Source organism: Bombus impatiens, unplaced genomic scaffold (assembly GCF_000188095.3).
Source record: "Bombus impatiens unplaced genomic scaffold, BIMP_2.2 scf_0969, whole genome shotgun sequence".
Classification (NCBI taxonomy): Eukaryota; Metazoa; Arthropoda; class Insecta; order Hymenoptera; family Apidae; genus Bombus; species Bombus impatiens.
Window position 1 is genome coordinate 733,947 of NT_177388.1, and position 19,668 is coordinate 753,614.

The 19,668-nt window shown below is 35.8% G+C and overlaps 1 protein-coding gene across 4 annotated transcripts in view; it reads right to left on the reverse strand.

The window, feature by feature from the left end:
- LOC100746831 (uncharacterized protein CG43427) overlaps positions 1–19,668 on the reverse strand; it is a 158,713-nt gene that overhangs the window by 57,115 nt on the left and 81,930 nt on the right. Inside the window, exon 1 of one of the 4 annotated variants that reach the window (XM_012391193.3) lies at positions 16,318–16,643. The exons of the other annotated variants lie outside the window; for them this stretch is intronic. The gene's annotated coding sequence lies outside the window, so the exon portion shown is untranslated. Of the gene's footprint in view, positions 1–16,317; positions 16,644–19,668 lie in introns of those variants that run through there. 4 annotated transcript variants of the gene reach the window in all.

The following is a 19,668-nucleotide window of genomic DNA, read 5'->3' on the forward strand; positions in this document are numbered from 1 at the left end:
CAGAAATTGGTAATAATACCGTATAAAAGAGATTAAAAAATGGGGAAGAATCTCTTATTTCAAAATTTAAATATTTTGTGGATTCGTTCTATTAATATTCTTTATTTTAATGTTGAAATTAAAAAATTTGTTACATACTCGTACCAACTACATATTGAGTATGCTACTATATGGCAACATACCGCGTATGTACAGGTTAATAATCAGAATTGTAATCCCCTTGGATAAAAACAGAATCTTTTTATACACACCGTAATTTTCTCATTTCTCTATCGTTCAAAGAAAACGGAAGTCGGCAGTACATACCAATCGAAGCGTTCGCGAACAATCCAAGAACACGAGATCTCGATTTTGAGTTCCTCGACATTAACGATTTTTCTCATTATCTACTAACTACTCCAGAGCACTAGTGCATCGTTTGCACGCGAGAAGAACACGTCTCGCCTTTTTTCACGTGTCATTTTCCACGTAAGAGAACAAACCACAACGAAAATCGTTACGTATCATTCTCGTCTAATTATTTCCAACGACCGTATGTTATCCTGCTTCGAGGAAACACTGCATTGTACATCTAATTAGAAACACACAATTGTAATTTTTACACTGGAAAACGAGGTGGAAGTGGCTGATTACTGGTTAGTAAGGGCAAAAAACGATCAATCGAGATCTTAACGATATGCAGTTGCTAGAAAATATTGGAAAATTAATAAGGACGTTGACAGATAAAGGAGAACAAGAACACAAGAAGGTGTAAAGCGTGGATCGCTCGGTTCTATCACGACGGAAAACAGCAACTAATTGCTTGACATTGTCGCTATGCGTGTACGTGACGCACGTGTTTAAAGGGTTTCTGGTTACTAAGTGATTTACTGTTCGCGATAGTGTCAGAAGACTGCCTTGCGCGTCTTTTTCACTGCACAGGCAGTCGTAACCATTTCTTCCAGTCAAACAACTTGACTATCCTGCAAAACAGTGGATACTCTGCTTAGTTTTTCGTAATTCCTTTTTTTCGGGTTAAAAATAAAAAAAGATGAAATTTTTTTTAATTGAAGTTGTTTCTTGAATGTATAGGAACAAGAGAACACGAGAGGTCTTTGTTGATAAAGGAAATCTATTGTTAATAGATTATTAATTTCAACACAGTGAATTATAATATAAAGATAAGAAATGATGACTATCGAATTTTTACCATTATGCAAACTGGGCCGGTCATCGTAGTACAAGTGGGTAAAGGACGATTCTACGTCAAAAAAAAAAAATAAGAAAAAGATGTGGTACAACATTTTTTATCCAAGGCTCCGTTTTCGAGAAAATCGACTTTGAGTATTTAATAAGTATACTTAAATATTTTTAATTTGGCTAACTCCGGAGTGAACAAAAGTATATAATTGACAAGGGTTTAAACTACACTTAAAAATAAATCAAAAACGTAGAATACAATGTTTTCATAAGATATTAAATTTTCGAGGAAAATAAAGTTGAATATGTATAGTACGTATTGTAGGATTTTTTTATTTATTTAGAATGGATTAAACAGGAAACGATGGATATTTAAAGTGAACTAAATATAGTAATGTTCTATAACTAAGACAACTAAATAGTTAATTTACAACTCTCGTCACCGCGGTTCCAACGCTCTCTCACGCCCTCGACAACGTTGACAACACTCTGACTTCTCAACTAACTACTGACTGTTAATTCGTCTTTCTCCCTTAAGCATCCCTTCGTCTTTTCTCATAGCCCCATCACTACGTGTTCCGCAACTGTCCGCGGCCATGGTTAGGCCTTTTCTCCGCGTAACTATTCGACCGAAGGACCGACGCATTGACGGGTCGCTCGGTCCATTGAGGTTTCCAGGCTCTTTTGGCCTGTAGGCACTTAGGCTTTCTTAGATAATTTGTCCACGATATTACAGTATGTTATGTACCAGATCACTTCGTAATTAAATGTGTTTAAACTATATTTTCTTGGAAATAAGGTCTTACTTGGAAAATTTTTATTGTACATTTTTTATTTATTTCCACGTGTATAATAACCTCCTGTTGATCGTTTATTTATATCTAGCCAGTACCTGGCCAAGTTAAAGTATACTCGACAAACTTCTAAATTCAATTTTCTAAAAATGAAGCGTCAAATAAAAAAATTGTACTGTATATTTTTGACTCATTTTTCCACGTAAAATTTACTCTCTGCCTGATTGTATTACAATTAGTAGTAGTTAATTGTTCTTCGAATGAAAGTATAATGTTTCTGGTTTCACAAAGTATTACGAGTTCAAGTAAATTCTACGTGTCGCGTATTATTCATTTCCCCTGTCATCGGTGACACCATTATTCATCTCTCAGTTAATCAACGACGGCAATCGTCTGAAATTACCGAGATCCTTAACTTTCTTCGTACTTTTCCACTCGATATATCATCAAGCAAAAGTCTACCTGTGTCTTTCCTTGGGTAACTATCGAAGAAAGTGCAATCCGTGGATTCCTAAGTGTTCTTTTGCAACATACACCAATTAATCAACCATATAATTACCAACTAGAAGACCGCCAATCACAATGAAATTACAATTAAATTTCAATTACATTGTAATTCAACAGATAGACCAATAACCTAGATACGAGATTTCCAAGACTCTAACGTTCAAATAACAGTTTTCCATGGAAGGAAAATTTGATAATTTCCATCCAAGCAACTTAAACCCTTTATTTTGTGTCTGGGAGAGGACACTATATCATCCTAAATACCGTGGAAATCGCATTATCTTAGTTAGTAAAAACAACGTCCTAAACGTCCTAGAATCGTCGACGGATCGAAATACCGTCTGTCCATGGGGATTAAATCGCGATTAATTCGCGGATATTAATTAGCCGACGAATGGAGTGGCGTCTCTAAACGTTCTCCAAAAAAAAGAGTCTGCCCACGACTCGTTGAACCAACGCCAGATAAATCTTATGTAATGCCGTGAGCGCGCGCGTTTCCGCGTGTTTTGCGTGCCAGCTCGTGTATTTCGCGAGCGTCTCAGGGGACGTGTCAGATCAATGCCACCGGTGGTAACGAGAAATCATCGAAAACACTGGCTGCTTTCCCCGTTACGGACAGTCCACGCCACGGTGAGAACCTTCTCATCTTCCCACGATAATCAGGTACCGAAGAAAGTGCAAGGGGAACGGGTAAAAGGCAGGAATTCATTGGGAATGGTCGGATCTTTGATCGATCAAGTGGAAAAACTAGAATCTTTCTTTGTGGAACATGGCATGTTTTATTCGGACGCTGTCTTCGATTCTTAAAACTTAGTTTCAGTGGCCTGAATCACAGTAATTTATCCGCAAATCTAGTATGTTCGAATCCAACTTATACTAGCAATTTTGTGTTTACGATTCAATCACTATAATTGTATCACATTCTATCCTGTTATTTGAATGAATTTATTTATATTATATATTTAAATTCATCATGTATACAATCTTTTTATATCGTATTGTAGGCATATCTGATTATATCTATAATCAGAAATTACATATTACAAAACTCTACGTCCTTTTTCTATAAATTAGTCTGCATACAAACTTAATCTTCGGACAAAATGCTGAATAATTTATTAAGAACTACAAAGCGACACTTTTCTACATCCTCTATAAATTTTTCCTCTTTAATTCCTTCATTCCAACATTCCTTCGTATCCAAGCACGCAACTTGAAAATCTCAAATCTTATATCATCCAGTCGCTCGATTTAAAGAATCTTGAATGCAATGATCCAGCAATCGATAACTTTACTTTAGATAACGATCAACCCTCGCGAGAAGGAAGGCCATTAATCAAATTCTTTCGTTGTAGTTCTTTTCGGAAGTCTTCGAAAGCGACACGCACGAGCCAGTGACGGCGATCGAAGTGTGTCACTTGCACTTGCCGCGCGGTCCACGGAGAAGAGAGAAAACCTGCACACACCACTAACGCTGATCGTCGCCGTAGAAGTAGGTCGAGAAGAAATAGCGGCGATGCGTGCGAATCCACGCAAACGAAACGACGACAACCGACTGCGATCGAGGTAGAAATTTTCATCGAGTCGGCTGTATCGGTGTCAAGAGACGCGACGCACTCCGGATCTCTATCCGTCCCTGTTTTCTCCGGATATTTTTACGATTATTATTACAATTATCGCATAGCCAGTAACGTTTTCTTTGGGAGTTTTCGTGACGACGCAAATAGTTTCCATGAAAATGGAATACAACGAATAGGCCTGATGGTTGATAGTTAATAGTACTTCATACATATATGGAATAGTATAGTAGAATTCTTCAATCTGAATTTATTTGGGTAAACGCAATTTATGTGATTCAAATTTGATTTTCTTCGCTATTTATTATTGTTCGTCAACAGGTCGTGTTTAGATAAGTGAGTTCAATTGGCGAAAGGTCAGTTAAGCGGGCATTAATTAAAATTTCGTTCGAATAAATGGGATAAGTTCGTAGATTCTCTCAATTACCTATAATTTTTCATCAATATAACAGGAATGATAAATACATCCAATTTACAGAAGTTTATCTAATGGGATAAGAAGATTTTTATTACTTTTGGTTTTTTGCTTTTGCATTATAGTTTTGATATATAATCAGTTATATATCCGGTTAACGTGATCTGAACCTTGAAACTGCAATTTAATGAATTTTCCACGAGGAGTCTCGAGACAATCGTGTATTCAATAAATTCCATCCAATCAACAATAATCATAAAGAGAAGGGAGTCGACGCTGTAAACGATGCTTCATAACAAATACTTCACGAGAAACGCTATTTCACTTAAACTGACAGGAATTTAGAAAACTCGTTAATTTTCTACCATCAACAATCAAATTGTATTCAATTTTTTACCATTTGTACATAATATCCAACATTAATCAGATAAAAATTATTTACGATTTCCCCATTAACAATCGTGTTTCAAACTTATCCAATTCAAAAGTTACAATTTCCTGCACAATGATGGAGATATACTTACTCTGTCAGAAGTGAAAAGCCGAACACTTTCGCCCAATTCGATCGCTTTTCATGAGAAACGGATACCGATTGTTGTAGCGTGTTCGCTTTTTAAACCGAACGTCCCACTTAGGAGAAACTCTACGACAACGAACTTTCGAATTGTCTAGAAAATGTATTTTCCTTCCACGCTTGACAAGATATTTACTACGATTCGAAGGATCGCGAGTTCCTCCCGGTTTCATCATTTCGCGACGAGTGAAATTACTATCAATTAAACGCACCACCACATTGTTCTTGTAATTGCTCAGTTGTCCCGACAGCATAACGCGACATTTATGAATTTCTGCCTTCTATTGTAAGACTTTATTTTGTGCAATCGTAATTTAAGGAAAAAATCGTGCTCTTGTTTCGTTATACGTCTAAACACAATCGTTATTTGATTCGTTGAAGCATATTATTGCGCGATTGACCGACTTTCAAAAGTGACATCGAAATTTGGGACTTTCCTCTTTTCAGGATTTATCTGTCTCTTGATACAATGATACAATTGATGTTCGTTGATTCGTTGATTGACGGTTTGTAATGCAGTAAATTGTTGGCGAAATCTCTACGTAAGGTTCACTGGTCTTCTCTGAAAGACAGGACTATACGTCTTCAAATTGTATTGAACTGTCAAAATAGTCTGATACGCTTCCATTTACAGATGATACTACTTTTATCATGCTTGTCTATCAAATAGGAATTATATCATACTGTTCTATTGAAACAAAAGTAACCAGTCATCCTGAAGTTTTAATCGATGCATTTCTAAGAAAAGACCGGTTGTAAACTTGTTTATTTATAATTTACAAATATTGTATAAGATATATTTGCAAAAGTTTGTACATTGAGATATCCAGAAAGTATGCTGGGAGTATCCCACAGCAGGAATTGCTACGAAGCGATAGCTTGCAAAATTGAAACTCGTTGAATATGCCAGAGTCTGTTGCAACATCCTATCATGCAATTCATTGCAAGTAAATCCGCGAGTCATTCAGAATATTGCTTGTTAATTGACTGATAAAATCACCATTTAAACTTCTACAACCACTCAATATACATAATACGCATAACTTTCTAAACACTTCAGTTAATCGTTTCTAATTCACGCTACTGCATAAAACGTCTGCCCTAATCTTCAAATCCTACGGTAAGGGTATCATCGATATTTAAATTTAATTCATTAATAAACTATTTAATTTTATCTATTTTTCTATACTAATTATATATTAGATAAAAATCTTCATTGATCAACCAGACGAATCTAAAATTAGGGAAGTGACAAAATAATCTTCGTAGTACCTTCTCGAATTACTTAGCGTGTCGAAATTCCCCGAAATATCTAACGAATCTCCCGAAAAGCCAATGATAATTATAGAAGATAGAGATCCATTTATCCGGAGTGGCGATCACGCGGAATCCGGACCCCTCAAACGCGCCGGTGGCCGACGTATATTCCAAGAGAAATATCAGCGATCTTTACGACCCCCGTTGCCACCAAACCAACGAAGGATTCAGGGTAGAACACGCGTGCTAACGCCAGAAATACATCGGGGCCATGTAGAACGCTTCATCCTCTCTTATACTTGTATTTCGGTCTAGGGTAATGCACGGAAACGCGACGCGCGTAAACACATGTTCGCCATATGGCGAACAGTGTGTTCGTCGTGATTTTTTCACGTGACCCGGACCTTGAAAACGCGTCACAGATCCCGGAGATCGCGCGTCGCCACGTTGAATTGGGAATACATCGATCAAAATTCATTTTATATTCCGTCTGAGGATTGGAATAATGCTGTAAGTTTGTAACAGGCATCTTTGTACGAAATCATTTCTGACAGATAGTACTAATGCACGCGGGTTTTTATGATGAAACGAATGCGTGTATTTATTTGGGACGACTGACAATTAGTCCTTGTTGGACTTTTATACTATATTATAAGAGAAGTACATATTAAGTTGTTTGGCAAGTTTGTAATGCTTTTGTCGGCTCGAATATGCTGTCTTGGGTTTGATGATTATTTATTATTAGAGAATTATTTATTATGAATTCCTGCTAAATGATAACGTTCGACCGTTCGCGGAGAGACACGATCGCGGTAGAGCGCACCAACGAGAGTCGTAAATTCTCGTTACGATACGATAATCGACGCCACGAATCAGCCGATCCCCTATTTCGTTTAAGACAGTAGGGGTGGTTGCATAATTATAACACTGATTTAACAAATTAAATATATTCTTTATTCCAACAACTTTTTCTCAAAGAATATAATGTGAAGAGTGACAAATTGAGATGTATTCTGCTCGAAGCGATGATAGCAAGTAAATTATGTTTGAACAAAAATCCTAAGGAACTTCACCGACTTGAAAGATGTTTTGTAGCAATTAAGGGCCTTGACGATAAAGTAAAAATGTTTAATTTTGACAGTTCTTTAGGCATATTGCGGTCCCATTAATTGTATTTGTACAACTGGTGGCCGTCTTGACCGAGGAATGGATTTTGGTATATTGCAAGGTTACGGGACGTAACAGATAACTTAAAGAGTCAATTTAATAATTGATATATATTATGAATATAATGTTGCAAGTAATTAAAGGAGAATATTAAAAAGCTATCAAAATAATGTATATTTTATGAATTAATGGAATGGTTTAAATAATCCTACAATTATTCTGATTATAACATACACATAAATGAAATGGAGATTTCGAAGTATGTATCACAATAGGTACATTTAAAGCTTCATCACACTTTTGATTAAAAAGGCCATTAGAAAGGGAGCAATGGAATATTTCCTTATTAACTCTCAATTAAAACAAATATATAGCCTGTTATACGGTATATTAAATGTCAGTGCTTTCCGAAATCCAATCCCGTCGCAGCATCTCTGTGAGATTTAAGGCTGACAGTTTGCAAAATTTATATTTGAGCGACGAAAATGTTGCACGCTTCACACGTGACCGATAATTACACGAAAATATGAGGCAAATTAAGACGTTTGTGATAAATTTCGATTAATCGAGTGGAACGGTGGAACGACGTTCCTGGACGGCAATGTTCCACGATCGAACCCTTCCAGCTTCTCCGCTCCCGAAAACTATAATTAGCCAGCACTTTGGCAATTTGCCTATCGCTTCCTTTCATTCATATTCCTGTTGCTGCCGTTGGTAAAGATAAAAATAAACCGACCAGTTATAAAGCTCACCTAATCAGAAATGATCCTTCTACCCTGTCATAATTAGGTTCGATTGCTTTATTAGCCATATAATCGAACAAGTAATATAATCTTTCTTTCGCACAACATACAACTGGTCAAATAGTGTCATAACCGATTTATGAAGCGATCGAATAATATAAAATTTAAGAATGAATTGTTATATTTTATTCGAAAATTTTTTTCCATTTATGAAGTGAACGTAAATATATAAAAAAAATAAAATTATTAAACTGCCAACGATGTAATTATAAAAAGGTTGAAGATACAAAAACGTATTTAACTAAATTTACAAAAATATGAATTCGCATAAATATCCGCAGTCTAGAAATAATCTTGTCTTATAGAGAACAAAATTATTTGATTATTCGAAAAATTCTATTATTCGAATAAAACATGTGTCGTGAGTTTAAGTAATGTCGAACTATCAGAGTTACTCTATGAGTTACTTATTCCTTAACATTCAAATTTTATATTATTCACAGAGTCAAAAAGATGAAAAATAAAAGTCATATGCAAGATCGTACGATGGCTGATATCATCCGAACAAAAAGTCAGCAGCAAAAGAAACGTATGAGGTCATTACGTCTGAAACATAAACGCGACATTGACAGCTATATTGGCGAGATTCGAAAGGATATTCGAACGCCTGCCATCATAGGAGTGTGGATAATTTCGCATTCACCACGTGTGGCAGGTATTCGAAGGTAACACATGGTGGGGAGCGCTACATGAAAGGAAAGATCGAGACGTACCGAACCACTTTGACAGCGAGAATAAATAGAAGTCGCTCGAGAAACGTAAATTTTCAATCGGTTCAGAGATCAGCTTCGTATAATGCTATATAGTAATGAGAACATTTCAACCCTTATTATGCTGCAAACACGTTATTAATTAATTTTCGACGTGTACGAATTAATTATAATATTTCTGGAATTTCTATCTAAGGAATGCAATTTTTATTTGTCGCAGAATTTTCAGTAATATTTTGGTAAAACTATGGTAAATTCTCTATGTAATAAAGTTTTTGTAAATTTCCTACGTAATAACATTCCGGTATTAAATTCTCTACATAATAAAATTCTGATATCCATAATATATTTTCCAAATAATAAAATTCTTCTTCTAAAATTATCCTCTTACTCGCACCATTACAGAAATATGCTGTTCGCTTTTCATTTACATATCGTAAACCTTCCGATGCTCGTGATACTCGTGTAACATAATAACGATACAATTTATTATAATCAGTGCTCCCGTACAATTTACGTGTAGCAGCTTCGCAGGCCCATTAGCAAATTGCCCTTCGTCCGAGTTAATTGCAAAGGTTCGAACATGGTAGGAGCGTTTAAAGGCGAGAAGACGACACGAAGGAGGGGAAGAACACGTTGAATCGCACAGGTGCGGGTCGACATATTCAGCACGTTCTTGGCGAGTAAAGCGGCCTTTCTCCGTGACATTTCAGAGGCAACAAAACAGATGTAGGTGGAGCTCTTGCATCTTTCATTACGATGCAAGGACGACCGGCTACGAAGAACCGACCTGAGATTCTGCTATGCCGATCTTAACCTCCGATTCTTTTCTTCGATGTTTCAACTTGTCGCGGATTAAATGGACATTAATCATGATTTATCGATTCAACATCAAAAGAAACTGAATAAATAATTTCAAGTTTGAAAGGCATTCTCAAAATTATAATTTTGTTTTTGTTGTCCGTATATGCTTTTATAAAGAGAAAAAAAATGACAAGTTGAAAGACAATGTCAAAATTGTAATTTTTTTTACTGTTTCGGTCTTTTTTGGTTGAAGAAAAAAGCAACGACAAGTTGTGATAGCCAATGTCACGAATTTACATAACCAATGATCCGGAGTTTCATATAGTTATGTGTGCATCTATACTGTTATTTAATTTGTACAGGCTAAAAACAACAAACAAGATTATGCAACAATATGGCTTAGAATCGTGTTTCACATAAAAAGCTTTTATTCCGCTATTGTTTCTTACATTACACGAGAATATCGAGTGAGTCATCTAACTTGATGGCCTTACATTACTGGCGAACGACGTGTGAATCGTGATACTGATTTACTGTATTTCCTGAAAAATTTGCATCACTGCAGTGTCGAAAAGGCATGATGCAATTCTACACATAAAAAATAGGAACGTCGACTGGTATTTTTAAAGATGAAATCTCATACTTTTATAAATACGAGCATTTCCAGCATTTCACGTTTATACAAAGATACAGTAGACAGACGTTACAGAGAAAAATTAATATTTAATAATGTAATATTTTATATATAATATTCTATAATTTTATATTATATATTTGGTGTTCTTTTATATTTGAACACATTCATTAATAGTGACATATATACTGCGGTAATGCATTAATCAGTTACATACTACTGACATAATTGCTGTATCTTTGTCTTTCAGGTGATTCGTTAAAATGATTGGAAAGTTAAAAGAGTATCTAGTGAATAGTATGTCAGAATCGTTATTATTTAAAATAAAGACGCTTTTGAAACACTTTATGTTTTGGTATTTTATAGTTTGATCTGGCATTTAACAAGATATACAATTTTAAAGATGGGCTAGTTACGTCCTGATACCAGTGAAAGCGTTAAGCTGCTCAAAGCTACCTTAACAGTATTAGTTTTTTCCAATGTTTCTACGTTTATTCCTTCGAATTATAATATTAGAGCGCTGACAAAGCTACCGTTACAACATTTCCCTGGGATTAGTGACGTCTACGATTCGGTCAGCTGGCTACCCGGAAAAGAAATCGTAACCGGTTGTTACGTAAACTGCACGATTGACTAGACGAAAAGACACGTTACCATAGAACTGGTAGAATGTTCGCGTATTTTATCTACAATAGTAACGATTCCCTAATTTTACTGTCTGCGTGCTACAATTTTAAAATCCAGTTATGAGCTCTCTACTCTTCCCCGAACCGCTTCCTCCTAAACTGGTTTCAGAAAGACATTCACTTTATCTATGCAACACCACTGATGTAAATATACGTGCGTTAATCCTGTGAGAATATAATAAAATAACGAAGATTTTCAGAATAATTTTTTCTTTGCCAAGATTTCTAATATTTCCGTTGTCGGGTGTAAAAAATAGATATTCCAAAGGTTTTGTAGAAAATACACGAGGCATTAAAAATAAAGATGGAACTTAAGGAGTGAAATTTATAATACTATACGCGATGGCTTTCCCGAACCTCTTTCGTGTTGCATTATGAAAAGGTTAAAGTAAATCATAATAATTCTACATAATCTATGTTATTATTGCCACCTTGTTTCATGTTTTTAATAACACAGAAGCCGGATAAAAAAATTAACAGAGAGAAATTACAGTTTGTTCAAAGTGAAAGAATTCACTAACGTCTAATCCTCGCGACGTGTCGAAGCGGAAGTGAAACGAGGATGGATACGTGATAGAATCCCTTTATTAGAGTCACGTAACGTCGCAATGCGACGTTGAACTCGTATTTCGTGCGAAACTCGCTGTCAATATTAACACCGTTTTCCCATTCGACGTGTTGTAACTCGAAACGAGGGAATTTTTATTCTGGCGATACACCAGGAAAGGAAAATATCGCTTGCGCAATTCGCAATGAAAACCAGCGCGGCTAGAAACGAAAGCTCTGCGCGACCGGTAGCTGGATTTCGTGTATACGTATGTTCAACATGTACTACCGCTCAAAGATATTTGGATACCTGCTTATTCTTTGATGAGATGTATTTCAATTATACAATTACGGATAAATCAAACTGCATTTATTTTCTTCTTTCTGATCAGTCAAATTGACCAATTATCACCATTTTGTACAAAATTCTCAATTTCATTAGTCAGGCACAGAGTTTTTAATACCTGAAAAAAGAAGATCTTATTTTCTTAAGTATAAATATTTGTTATAGATAGATAGCATATAAACGATTGCGAATTTTAAAATAAATTTTGTAAAATAATATTTATTTTGTCATTTTTCTCTGTAGCCACTGGTAGTGTATATATAAGGTGGTTTAAAAATCAGTCTCACGATCTTTCTACAAATCATAATACTAAGAACTTAAGAAAGTTTTACTTTTATGAAAAATTAAGGTTATCTCTATTTTTTAAAAATGAGCAAATAATTTTTATATATACCATTCAAAGGGTTTTTTAATCCTCCACAAAAAAGTATTAAAGTACTTGTTCCGAAAAATGATTAAATTTTATTTAAAGCTTAAATAATATTTTAACTTCAATGTTGTAGAACTTATCCTACGAAAAACAACGAAAACAAAAATTAAGATGTGCTTGCTATCTTTTCTTATCTTTCACACAATAAATTTCACAATATTACAGTTAAAATATATTTTAAACTTATCATTTCCCGACCAAGTACCTTAATACTTTTTTGTAAGGAATTAAAATACGTATCGAATGATGTATACAAAAATGTATTGTTCCATTTAGAAATATAGAGATCACCTTGACTTTTTTATCTAAGTAAAACTTTTTTTGAAAACTTTAATATTGCAATTTGTGTTGAAATTTGCAAGTGCACTTGAAGTTTGCAATTTGTGCCTGAAAAATTGCAGGGACTCTACTTTTGTACATATCGTTGTATACTCAATAGTAAAATATAGATTATTGCCAGCTGTTTGATAGGTAGTTTAGATTTATACCTTGACGATTCTATGAAAGTACAGTAGTTATTATTTTTGATTACTAATTCATTATTAATTTTTACATTTTGGTAACATTCACATACTGTTACTACATATTGGCTAAGGCTTTGGATTCTGATAAACAGTAGCATAAGTACGATATCCAAGTTTTGCACAGATGGCGGTGAGCGGCCAGGGCAAAGATTTTTCATTCGTGTTTGCACGATGCATTTCGACACACGGAGCCCCGCGACCGTACAACTCGACACGAACGCGCGTTCTGCGATTAAATATACCACACGGACGAGTGACGGCGACTTTAATTACTTCGCAGAGTCCCGATTAATGACCCGCGTGGACAGCGGCCGCCTCTCGTAACTTGCATCGAAAATTTCTAACGACTTTGATATATTGCGCGCTCGCCGTTTGTACAGGTGCCACGCGGAAAAATTATGTTTCCTACCCTATTGGCGGAATTTCAAGTAGACAAAGGCGGTTAGCTCTTTGCTTTTCTTCTTCTTCTGGCAACTTTAAGTTTTACTTAGTTAATTTATTAATGAGAAAATTTAAACATTGACACCTCATACGAAGTATCAACGTGTTGATGTCACAACTATTTGAGAAACTGTAAAGCTGTCCTGGAAGCAGCTTTATTAGAGCACAGCATAAGGAAGCTTTTTTATAAGATTATGACGAAGACGAAACAGTCTCATAGCAAAAATTAGCACTAAAATTATCAGAAAGATAAAAATGACTACTTAATTTTTCATAGAAATTTTATACACAAGGAATTTTATGTAAGATATTACATATATTTTCATGTTTCTCATTTTGATTTCCTTAGAGAGTACAAGTATTACACTTTAGTAATCAATAGTCGCTTTAATAATTATAGCAATATTGACTAATATAGATATAGTGGAATGCTCTGTAACAAAAATTAGCTATCTGTGAAAACTCTACTATGTTGAAATTTCGTTTATGAATCAAAGATTACCGAATTGTAGCCAATTTTCAAGCAAATTACAAAATCACGTGAACCGTGTAAACTATGGGTTTCAACGAAAAAGTTAGATCTTGTTTCAAGCAATCGGCGAGAACACGCTAAATTTCAGATCAATCTTTCGAAATTGTACGGTTAGCTGCGTCACCGAGGCCACTAACGCCATGGTTCGCAGGCCAAATAAGATTTGAAAGGCAAAACGTGCTGACCAGGAGAATTTTAAACAATCGCGTATCAATCACACGCCGAAGATTTCTATGAAGCTTTTCGCGTGCAACTTTCGTTCTCCTTTTGTTACGCTGAAATCGCGACTACGGCACGTTTCCGCGCACGTGTACAAGAAACTCGTCAAGGATAACAGCTGCGAGGAATCACGACTACTAGCGAATCGCAAGGAAGAAGAGGAAATCGAGATTTCGCGAGCACGTAATTTGATTTTGCTCGTTTTGCTCATTTATCCAAGTGTTTCTAGGTCGCGTATTATCTCCGATGAAATTGAAGGGGAATTTCAGATTTTCTGCTTTTAATTGACTTTGTGTTTTATCGAGTCCGAGTACCCTAAAACACTTTACTCTCGCAAGCAATCTTCTCAAACTTTATTACATTCCAAGTTTCATTATACCTTTTCGTGGCAATAATTAGGATTCAATGTTTTCTTATGTGAGAAATAATTTGTTGGAAAGTAATGTTACACTTTCAAAACCATTTCGGATCTTTGTTGGAATAACTAAGGTGCAACTTGAAACTAAAATACACATATGGATGTATCACAATTATCTAGATCTACTATGAAATTGTAATAATGAAATTGCATTATAAAAATTGTGTTCGTTACTGTATTAATTCGAAGTTTTGCCCTCGAAAGGAAAGGAAGGCAAGTAACAAAATGTAAAAATGTAAACGAGAAACGAGCGAATACATTGTATATCCAAGCATCTGAGACGGAGAATAATGGAGGGTACGCGCAACAAAGGGCCAAGAGGAACGAACGTACGAATTACGTGCCGGGTCAATTATCCGGCCTGCACGACCGTTAATCCAATTTACGAAATAGCCGGTCACGAGCGTACCACACGCGGCGCGTGCGACGAAAAGGAGTGTGGATCGCGGTTAATCGTGGGTGGAAAGACCGCCCAGTGATTCGCGGCCTCTTGGAAGTTCGATTCTAACATAATGCGCTGAAACGAGGAGAGAAGGCCTGACAAAGTTGCAAGAACCGCCGGTTAAAATCATCCAGTATCTCGCGTTGCGTGCAAATAAACGTCGAATCGTGGCATTCGTAGCTCCTTTCCAGTCGAACAGAAAAAAAAGAAAAAGAGGCAAACGCTCGACCACGATTTTCGCCCCACGAGAACGTTACTCGGGCAACAGGCGTTAATTTTATGCGAATACTTGCTTGAGAACGATTAATGGCGATTGGAGAGACTGAATCGAACCGATTTCAAATTCCCCAGCTGGTTGCCCCACACGGTAATCTCACCTTTCGATTCATTTATCTGCGAGTATATATTTGTGCAAGAGGAAAGATTAGATAAGCAGTGGTGTAATGATATACGACAGAGAAGAAATTTGAATTAAAGTAATTTCGGTGAAGTTGAGTTCATATATAATCGTAAAAAATTTATAAAACAATTACAAGAAATTCTGTGCTAATGAGAAATTATTGAAGATGTGAATGATAAGCTAAATTTGAGAACGCTGCCCTGCTTTGATAGTGACACGATTCAAGAAATGTAAGAGAGGCGTTTTAAAATTTACGAAGAAAATATTCGCGAGCCATCCCAACGACATTATAAGGGTCGCATGACACAAGATATGCCACTATTCGGGAAGACAGTACTACCTTCCGCTTGTTGCGTTACAAAATAACCGAAGATGAGGTAGTGTTGTTGTAATATTAAGACCAGATTGATAGCAGCATAAGTAATAATCGTTCTCTCTGACGCAAAGCTGATGGAATTATAAATATGTTTTGCACGATAAAAGTAGAAACGTAATGTAAACTTTGTATACAATAAAAGTAAATTTGAAATTTATTGAGTTGTGCCACAATCAAAACAAAGTAGCAATGTATATTTTATTGTACGGAAATTCTTGTTACGAAACTAAAAATAGTGTGTTGACATCTTTAGAAACGAAGGTAAATCGAGCAATACTGTTACTCTGTACTTTGTACGCAACTATGCTTCGTTTGTTTTTAAAAACATGCCAGGCAATGGTAGTCTTAATTATATTAACTCCATATCGTACCCCAGAGATAAGCAATACGGCGTACTTGCTTACTGTTTCTTCATTTATATTTCTTTGTTTCAAAATGAAAATAGATTTCAAAATAATTGAGATATCAAAACACAGATACATTGAAATTAAAATGATCATAAATCATAAACCAAATAATCATAATGAAGCACTCACGTTTTTAAAGACAGCCAAATTCAATGGGATACGCCGTCATAATGCACTCCAAAATAAACCACACTTCCACCAAAACAAAAGTCCCCAAAATTTTTTATTGCGTTCCTGTGAAAACGAATTAAAAATTTATACGCGTTCCTGCTTTTATGAAAGACTTATCAAACTCGTCAAACGAAAACTTCTGATACGAAATCGAGTCAACGATAAGACAACACTGATAGATACTTCTTCGATCGTATGATGCAATCGTCAATGTCACGCGAAGGTAATTGAACAGAAGACGAACGCCACAACACTACATCACCGGCAAAGGTCGGAGGATGACTGAGGAGGATTTAATTATTTCATATTTCAGGTATCTCCCACTTCTATGCTCACGGCTGCGCAGTGGCGATTCTCGTGGTGACTACGAGCTTCATGCATTCACTTAACAATTTCTTCGGCTCTGCGCAACGTGTTACTACCACGGTGTGTTACTACCGCGGTGATCCTTCATATTAATCAATATCTGTATCTAATAATTTTATTTATGCCGATTTTCCCGAAGCTACTTTAAAAAAAGGATTATCTGAAATTTTGCGGATCTTTTTCAATGTAATCTTGTGAGAAACTAGATACTTTGTAATTCGCATCATGAATTCTCTTAAAATTGTAACTTGTACGTTTTTACGTTAGCCACTTTGCTATCTTTAGTTTGATAGGAATATAGCATATCTGCTTCTACTGTTAGATCTATTACACAATTGTAACTTGCAACATAAATTTTGTAACTTACAGCGCGCGATTTGATTTCAAATTTTCAAAAAATCCTGCGATACAATAACCTTTTGCTAAAAACTTCACATGCTTATTTAAGGGAAGAACAAATTTGTTAATAATATAGTTTGCATTTACAAATTCAATGAAACAACTTTATGTAACATGTCGCCTTCGGCCATATCGCTTAAACAAAAGTCATTAACATAAAAATTCTACGGCCCACGAAACCAATGTCGAAACATCAAAAACCTTACAATTCAATGAAACCAACCATACCACCTTCGAGATAAATACGCATGCAGTAGCTGTGCGTTTCCTCTAAGTCAATGTAGTGTAAATCTCGGGGACCATAACATTCATTGACGTACACCTCCGTTCATATTTATTGAGACACGTGCTAGTCTCGTATATATCGTGATAATTGATGGAAATTACAAAGGAAATAAATACTCGAATGAAATTAGTGAAAAGAATTTAAGATTCCAATTCTAAAAATCTAAGTTTCGGTTTCCAAGATTCTAGAGTTCCAATTTTGAAAAGTTTGATAGCGAAAGTATTTCAATTCTCGTTCGTTAATAGCGTAATTAGGTCACTTTTCGCCACACAAGCTGAAACATAGAACACACGTATTTTCATTTCGTCGCCAAAATAATTATGTTTAAAGATCAGTGACGCGCGTCTACGAATCTTAGAAAAGTTAAACATTTTGTGGCACGTGTCATATTTCGCTAATCAATTTTCCACTCAACGAATAGTACAATATGCGATACTTTCACCGAAACTACCTCAAAATTAAACTTCGGACAATCCAACCGTAGACACAACACCCAATAAATCTCTTGTAAATCGTGAATCGTGCTGGCAATAGATATAACGTGCGAACAAATTGGTATAGTTGGAAAGAACCGGAAGCAAGAGCGGAGAGAATAAACGACGAAGGCGTCGTTTCGGCGCGTTCGTGGTAAAACAAACAGTGCACACGACGCGACGTTCGAGGCGCGGATGAAAAGTTTGGCGTGTGTTTCGTGTATGCGCCTCCAACGCGATGCACATATTACAGTAACCAGACACGGTGAGAAAGAGAGACAGTTGTTAGGAAAGATCGTATAAACGGCGATAGAGCGTGCGAGCAAGATCGTGGCCGCATGATCGGCCACGGGACAATGTAATCGAGACGATAAACCAGATAACTCGTAATTAAAGTTTGCAGATCGATCCGTGGCCCCCGTGGAATGAATTAATTACGAGTAAATTGCGAGTTGGCGTTTATGTAACTGCGCCGCGTCGATTTTGTCGTAAAAGTAAAAGGAATCGGGTTCACCGGTTTAATTTATCGATCTGCTGTCGGTTTGGTTGGTAGTTTCACAGTTGAAAGTATTAAGTTTGCTGCTTTATTTAATCCTGTTATGGTTTTTGATTTTTTACGCTATAACTTCGATTTCATTTCAACGAACGAAAAGATACTTCCTGTTTAAAAAATACTTTGGTATAACGTTGAAAGGAAAAATTACCAAGAAAATCAACGATTTTTTCGTGCGCTTTCTTCAATTTAAGAAATTAGATGCTTCAAATGATGTAACAGGTATAATTCAGAATAATTTGTCCAGTGATATAGAATACTTAATGAATATAGAATAAAAGTAATGAATGTGGGAAAAAATATACGATATATAAAGTCAACAATTTATATTTAGGAATATGTAATCGCAGTTTTGATTGGAATAATAAGTTGTTTACGTAGAAGTATTTATATGAAAAGCAATGTAATAAACTTCACAAGCTACTTGCCTATTGCCTAAAAGAAATTAATTTGGAAATAAAACAAGACATTCTAAATTATTTCACATACAGAAACGATTACTTGGCCTGAAAAAAGAAGCATGACTTTATTCAGGTTACTAAACGCATGTCAGAATTTGTGCTATGGTAATTACGTGCACGTGCAATTATCAAAAAATTGGAACCCGATGATTAGATTTCTCCAACATCACATTTCTCTTGCTAACCAGACAACTTTTACTTAAACAACATTCTATATTATCAACAGTTTGCGAAATAACCCTGTACATCCGCATGAAACCTTATTTAACAGATTGCAACTTCAGGCCAGTTCTTGTACAATTTTCTTTGGATTACACCGTTACCTAATACTTGTAGCTTCATTATTATGCACGAAACCGGCGGGCAAACTAGCGTAACCGAAGCGTTTCAACGTTCAGTTTCGACAGCAGGAAATTCTGAGAGTTAATATGGTTAATCGTAATCGCTGAAACCAATCAAATCTCATACACGATCGATCAAGTAGAACGGGAATTTTGTAAATTCTGATAAATCACAATTAAAGACCGTGAGTTAATTATGGGATGAAGGCAACGATACGAGTTATTTAACCGTAAATCTGGGTCATCGAAATTCTTTTTATGGATAAACGTGCATACACGCGCTATGATCTGCCACGTGCACGCATATAAACGCAATTATGCATGAAGTGTATTGTCGACTTTACTTTTAAGTCAGTGGGACCGGAAACCAAAACGACCGAACGATACTGGAATATTAAATTAGTCGAAAATTGACCGCTATCTCATTGCG